The sequence below is a fragment of the Canis aureus genome, chromosome 1 (genome assembly GCF_053574225.1).
Source record: "Canis aureus isolate CA01 chromosome 1, VMU_Caureus_v.1.0, whole genome shotgun sequence".
In the NCBI taxonomy this organism is placed as follows: domain Eukaryota; kingdom Metazoa; phylum Chordata; class Mammalia; order Carnivora; family Canidae; genus Canis; species Canis aureus.
This window is the reverse complement of record NC_135611.1, coordinates 17,357,433-17,365,047: the sequence shown is the minus strand read 5'-3', so window position 1 is coordinate 17,365,047 and position 7,615 is coordinate 17,357,433. Positions and strand designations below refer to the sequence as shown.

Sequence of the window (7,615 nt, the reverse complement as noted above, 5' to 3'; positions counted from 1 at the left end):
AGACAATTATATGATTTCACTCATATGTGGAATTTAAGAAACAAAACAGAGGATCATAGGGGAAGAGAGGAAAAAATAAAACAAGACAAAATCAGAGAGGGAGACAAACCATAAGAAACTCTTAATCATAGGAAATAAACTGTGGGTCACTGGAGGGCGGGGGGATCAGGGGAGGTGTAAGTGGGTGATGGGCATTAAGGAAGGCACGTGATGTCATGAGCACTGGGTGTTTTTTTTTTTTGTTTGTTTGTTTGTTTTTTAGCACTGGGTGTTTTATGCAACTGATGAATCACTGAGCTCTACCCCTGAAACTGATGATATGTTAATTCACTGAATTTAAATTTTAAAAAATAATGAAATTCCTAGGGACAGGGATCATGTTTTAAACAAAAAAAAAAAAAAAAAAAAAAAGAAGAAGAAGAAGAAGAAGAAGAGAAGGAGGAGAAAAGAGAGAGATATTAAAAGAGAGAGAGTCATATGAAGCAAGAACCTCTGTCCTATTTGAAGATGTCAGTAAATGTCCAGTCTCGACCCTGGTGGGGCAGTGGAGGGCCCAGGCTTCCCTCCATCCCTCCTCGGTCTCTGAGAGGAGGGGCCCGGGCACCACATCTGACTTATTCCCTCTCCTCTGGAGTACGTGGGCTGACTTTCTACATTTTGGGTCGGCCAGAAGCAAAAAATGTGATCCCAACCATCTGCTGTTTAAACAAGAAGTGGTTCATTAGTTTAAAGTTCAAGAAACTGTGTTACAGGCAGACTAGCCACGTCAGGTGGCCGGAAGATGCCACCTGTGGTCCTGATGTGTCCCCGGAGTGACTCCGAGCTGTGCATTTCTGGCCCTGCTGGAGAAGCACGTGGTTTCCAGAGAGTCATGGAGGGAAGGAAACCTATGGCATTACGTGGTTGCTGAGGTGACTGATGGATTTAGTTCCTAGTAGACCTCAACCAGGATCCGTCAGCTGGCCTTATATACGGCCGACACTCAAAACAAGTCCTTTATTCATTAATAAGTCCAAGTGTGAGGGGCGCCTGGGTGGCTCAGTGGTTGAGCGCCTGCCTTCAGCCCACGGTGTGATCCCAGGGTCCTGGGATCAAGTCCCGCATCGGGCTCCCTGCAGGGAGCCTGCTTCTCCCTCTACCTGTGTCTCTGCCTCTGTGTGTCTTTCATGAATAAATAAATAAAATCTCGAAAAAAAAAACAGTCCAAGTGTGAGACGTAGTACTCCTCTGCTCGTGCCCTCTCGCAAGTCCACAGTGAATCTTATCATCCCAAATCTCCTTCTCGATGGATGTTGAAATAGTTTTCCTGTGGCCACATGGCCCGAATGGTCTCTCTACACGCTTCCTTGCTGCCTTCCAACCCATGATCCACACACCCTGGGTGAGCTTTTCCAAATTTAGAAGAAATCATGGACTTCTGCCGCTTAATACATGGTCTCTCTTCATTTTCAGGCAGAAGGCCAAATCTCTAGAGTTGTCTGTTGCCCTGCCTGGTCTGGCTGTGGTCTCCAACCTCACCTCTCCCCACCTGGGTCTCACTGGACTTCTTTAGTTTCATGGATTCACCAAGCTTTCTGCTGCTTCAGGGCCTTTGCCCATTCTGCTGCCCCCTTTGTACCTCCATGTCTGGGCCTAACTGTCATTTCCTCACCAACCCATCCCTTTCATCACCATCCTCCCAAGTAGGTTAAACTCTTCCATTTTTTTAACTGAAAAACGTGAGGTAATTATAGATTCACATGTAGTTATAAGAAATAATACAGAAGCTTTGTACACTTTGCCCCATTTCTCTTAATGATAATATTTTGCAGCACAACCAGGATGTTGGCATTGAAATGATCTTGCTAATTTTTTAATTCAGATTTCCCAGTTACACTTGTAACCATTTGTGTGTGTGTGTGTGTGTGTGTGTGTGTGTGTGTTCTGGGTTCCATACTCTTTTATCACCCATGTGGGTTCATGTTTCCACCAGCAGTCAAGATACCGACCAGTTTCAACGCTGTGAGGTCCCTCTTGTTGTCCTTCTATAACCCACTCTCCATCCGGCCATCACCCCTCACCCTGGCAAGCACTAACCTGTCCTCTATTTTTCAAATTTGTCCTTTCAAAAGTATTATATAAGTGGAACCATAGAGAACACACATCTTTTGGAATTAGCTTTCTTCCTCGGCATGGTTCCCTGGAAATGCATTCATGGCTGCATCTACCAAGACGTCACTCTTTCTATTGCTAAGTAGTATCCTGTGGCTTGTGGGCCGCAGTCTGGTTAGCCACTCATCTGTGCAAGGATTATCTGGGCAGACTCCAGGTTAGGGCTGCTATCAGCATTCTTGTGTAGGCTTTTGTGTGAACCTAAGTTTCCAAATTAGAGCCCCTCCACTAACACGGCAGCCCCCAGCTCCATATCCCGTTTGTCCAGTACAACCCAGATTTTTGCACCACTGGCTCCTGTTCAGGGCCAAATCATCTTGGGGTGGTTATTAGATACCACCCGGCCTCATGTCTCCATACTGCTCCGTACTGGCAAAAGTATAAATATACGTAACTATAGCAAGTCCCCGGTGCTATTATCTCTATACTTTTCATATATTGAAGTCCTGAGCCCCAACGTCTCAGAATGTGACCTTATTTGGAAGTTATGTTAATTATTAAGGAGTGAACTCAAGATGAAGCCTTTTTTTTTTCAAGATTATTTATTTATTTATTCATGAGAGAGAGGCAGAGACACAGGCAGAGGGAGAAGCAGGCTCCACGTGGGGAGCCTGACGCAGGACTCGATCCCAGGACCCCGGGATCACGCCCTGAGCCAAAGGCAGATGCTCAACCACTGAGCCACCCCGGCGTCCCAGACATCTGTTTTTATTCAGTATCTACTCATTCCCTACTCCAAACAGTGTTTCTCCTCCCTCCTTCCCTTTGCCCTATCTCCCATATTAGTCAATAAAGTTACCTTTTTTGTATTTAGCTTTGTATGATTAAATATACATATACTTTTCAGTTTTTTTATTTTTCTATTTTTTATTTTTTTTACTTTTCAGTTTTAAGTGATATTATTTGAGCTCTAGCTATTACACATGTGGCATTAACAAATTTACTCTAGTCCTATATTTTTCCTTTTTTTTTTTTTTTGGTCAGTTGCATCAGTTCCATAATATTCATGCCTCAACACATCCCTCATTCGTTTCACCATGGTTCTGTAGACAGCACATGTTCAACGCTCATCCACAATTCCTTGGCTGTAGTTTCCTTCATTATCTCCTGATTACCTGAAATCCATTCTTTAAGAGTTATTTTTTAAAAGATTTTATTTTTTAGGCAATCTCTACACCCAGCATGGGCCTTGAACTCACAACCCTGAGATCAAAAGTCCATCGACTGAGCCAGCCAGATGCCTCTCTAATAGTCACTTTAAAATGGGCTTAAGAAGGAATAATACCCTTTAGATTCCTGCTTATTTGCAACTATTTGTCAGCTCCATCTGGACACAAAATCCTTTCCTGAGTACCTAAAAAATACTGAGTTGTTCTGCATGGCTTCTATGGCAATCTCAGTGATGTGGAGCAGCATTTACACACTTTCTTCCTCAAATCATGACTACTTTCTAGTGTCACTGACATTGGTGTTCGAGGGTCTCGCGTCTTTTGCATAATATCTAGGTGGAGGAAATGGGAAGATACATTCACAAATACTGTGCTCATTCTGAAAGCCTCTGCTATGTGACTCTTAAAAAAAATAGAAGGATGTGCCTTTTCCTATAACAGGGGAACAGACACCACTTTAGCATAAATAGAAGCCATACCTGGAAATTCCAAATAGATTATCTTGTTCAGTGTTTCAGAACAACCCTTAACATAGATGACATTATGCAAATCATACAGAGTAGTAACCTGAAGTATGTAAGTTAAGAACTGACTCAAGGACACCTGGCTTGTAAATAGGAAAAACAGGGCAGAGGGGAAAGGCAAGTTCTAGTTACTCTACCGCAGTTGTCTCCTACAAATACCTTGGAGTCAAGGTAATCCCATTCCTGGGACAATGTCTGTTCCTCTAGGAAGCAAGTAAACGAATAGACCATTCTCAGTATCCTTTCCCACAGATGAGCCTTGAGAATCGCCAACATCTCGGTCATTGAAGGGTGGTCCCCAAGCTTCAAAATATCTCCCCACCATATTTCTTACACACCTACATCCCACCATTGATTCTTTGCATCGGTCATTGTACACCTCAGATTGTCTCTTAAAATGTATGTATTTCTAAGTGGGGTGGCGTATTAAGATATTTGTGTTCCTAATACATTGGTATGAAACACCAGGTATTAGAGATTAACCTGATTGGAAATCCTATAGTATATAATGTCTACTGGTAGGACTGAATTTATTGCCTATTTGCTGTAATTTGAAGGATACCAGGATGGGGACGCTCTGGATCAAATGTATTCACTTCACAGACATCTAAAATTCTCCCCCCAGTATGATTTTTAATTAATTGAATTTAAATTAAGAATTGCCCTACTTCAATACAGACAATATTGTACTATGATCATCAAACTTGCTGAGACGGAAACTTTATTATCACAACCACTAAAAAGAGGATAATTACGTAATGTGATAGAGGTGCCAAGTGTTGCGACAACAGAAATCATATAGCAATATAGAAATGTATCACATTAACAGGTACACCTTAAATTCGCCCAATGTGATATGTCAAATGCATTCAATTAAAAAGAAAAAAAAGAACTGCCCTACTTCAGGGCTCATTTTATTAAAAAATGCAAATAGTGCCTCATGAAAATTTTAAGGGGTTAAGTCACACCTGCTTTGCACGAATTCCCTTAGAACCCATTCATTCCTAACTTGAAGTGGGGGTGGGGGGGTGCATGAGAACATGAAATCACAGCTTGCTTGGCCTCCTGGTTTCTCTTAGGGTGGCTTTAATGATGTAGGGATCCACGGGGCTGGGTCCCAGCCTGGGCGGGAACCTGAGTGGAGAAGGCGGGCCTCTCCACTCAAGGGGAAGCATGGAGGCCACGGACTTGGAAGAACTCAGGAGGGTCATTGCTTGGCTGCGGGAAGGCCCTTCTTGCAGGGAAGCAAGCCTTCCAGTAGGACAGCTTCTAGGGCGCCGGCAGCAGGTGTAGTTCCCAAAACGGCCATTAGATGGCAGCCTCCGCCAAATTACCGAAGTTCGTGTGTTCGCCGGAGCCAATTGTGCAGCAGGGAAGGTAGTGGAGGCCCCGGGTCTGGCCCTTTGGTTTTGCAGCCCAGGAACTCCAGCCAGACCGAGCCTACGCAGCCTGAAGCCACTGATCATCAAGTCGGTGGCAGAGCTGGGGGTCCCGCGACCTCCTGCCAAGAAGTCCAGTCATCTCTCTATAATGGGAACCTGAAAGGAGTGCTCTTCACCTCAAACAAAATGAAATAAAGGATAGAAAAGACAGAGCAGGCCTGTTTGAATACTCACGTAGTCATGTGAGCTTGAGTACAAAGCCTTGCAGGCCAAACCTTGAGCCTCCAGCAGATTTTTGTTAATATATGTGCTGCCGAAGCGAGCACCAGATCTTTGTTAAATGCTAGGCAGTCACGTTTACCAAGGGCTTATTTGCTTTAAAAAGGGATGGAGGAGGATACTAGTCCTTTTATGCAAGACATTTGAAATACCTTCTCCTATTCCACAGGCTGCCTTTTAGTTTTATTGACTGTTTCCTTTACTGTGCAAAGCTTTTTCTCTCGAGGAAGTCCCAGTAGTTCATGTTTGCTTTTGTTTGCACCCCAGTGTTTATGGCAACAATGTTCCCCACAACGGCCAAAATATAAAAAGATCCCAGATGTCCATCCACAGATGAACAATAAAGAAGATGTGCTATGTGTATGTATATATATATGTATATATATATACACATTTATATATGTGTATATATATTTATATATGTATATAGGATTATTACTCAGCCATCAAAAAGAAGGAAATCTTGACATTTACAATGTGGATGGAACTGGAGGGTATTATGTTGAGGGAAATAAGTCAATCAGAGAAAGACAAATACCATATGATTTCACTCATATGTGAAATCTAAGAAACAAAACAGATGAGCATAGGAGAAGGGAAGGAAAAATGAAATAAGATGAAAATAGAAAGGGAGGCAAACCATAACAGATGCTGAACTCTAGGAAACAAACTGAGGGTTGCCCGAGGGGAGGGGGGCAAGAGGTGAGGTCACTGTGTGATGGGTATTAAGGAGGGCACCTGATGGGATGAGCACTGGGTGTTACATGCAACGGATGAATCACTAAATTCCTGAAACTAATAAAACACTATGTCAACTAAATTGAATTTAAATAAAGAATTTTTAAAGATAGATTTATTTATTTATTTATTTATTTATTTATTTATTTATTTATTTATGATAGAGAGAGAGAGAGAGAGAGAGAGAGAGAGAAAGAGTCAAGGAGAGACACAGGCAGAGGGAGAAGCAGGCTCCAGGCTGGGAGCCCGACGTGGGACTTGATCCCAGGACTCCAGGATCGTGCCCTGGGGCAAAGGCAGGAGCCAAACCACTGAGCCACCCAGGGATCCCCTAAATAAAGAATTTTTAAAATAAAAAAATTAGCAATAAAAAGGAGTTGGGGAGGACAGAAGAGGGGAATTCATAGACACAAGATCCTGGGGAAGTAGGAAGACTGCAACCAGGGAAACCAGAGAGATCCCTGGAGGAGATGAGCTTTGAACTAGGGTTAGATGCAAGGAGAGGAGAAAAGGAGACAGACACAGGATGGTTAGTATGAACCAGGTGGAAAAAAAAGCAGGAACAAGCCCACCTTGCAGCAGGGCTAGCCCTGTGCAAATGGCATGTGAGCCCAGCTTCCCTTGAGCCTCAGGCCTCCCTCTTTTCATGCTTGCTCCTCACAGGACGCCCCCACCATCCCCATCCCCACCTTTCTGAACTATCACTGGCAGAGAAATTTCCCTCCAGCCAAGCTTCAACATCACATGGTGATTTTAAGTGATTGCTCTTTCCCAGGAGAAGTGGGATTTTAGGCCAGTCTGTCATTTTGGATGAAAGGGTACTGCTCACCCTGAGAAATAGTATGGGGAAGGAATTACGGAGAGGAAGATGCTGTCCAGGTTGCTTGTTTAAAGCAGAGAGTCTCTATTATCACCCAGAAGGTCAATGGGAGGGGAAACGAGTGAGTAAGGCAAGCAGAAAGAGGATTTGAGATCTGAAACTGGAAGTGTGTGGATGTACCTCTGTGCCTAGGACAGTAGGCACTGACTATGTGTTAGCTGAATTAGCAAGTTAGAAGCCTGTTGCAGGTCCTGAAGGAAAATGAAGGCTTAGCCTCCTGTCGTGGCAAGGTGGCCAGGTTTGAGGGTGAATGAGGAGATTTTTGATGTTGCGGCTGCCCCAAGAGGGTGCACCATCCTAGAAGTACTGCAATACAGGTCGATGAGTGAAGTGGACAGAGCCAGCTCCTTTTCCACCTCCCTGCTCCAAAAATCCATGTAATATATTGTCTTCAGATACAGGACATGTCAGATAGTAAACTGATAAGAACAGATACTATACTTGATCTTAGCCAAAAGGCTGAGAAACATTTTTTTTTAGTTCAGTTTTGAT

The 7,615-nt window shown here is 43.5% G+C and overlaps 1 non-coding gene across 1 annotated transcript; it reads right to left on the bottom strand.

Moving 5' to 3' along the window:
• Positions 1-7,405: 7,405 nt before the first annotated feature.
• LOC144289434 (U2 spliceosomal RNA) lies at positions 7,406-7,594 on the bottom strand. The gene has a single exon (XR_013357330.1). It is a non-coding gene; the product is annotated as a U2 spliceosomal RNA (small nuclear RNA).
• Between the last annotated feature and the right edge of the window lie 21 nt (positions 7,595-7,615).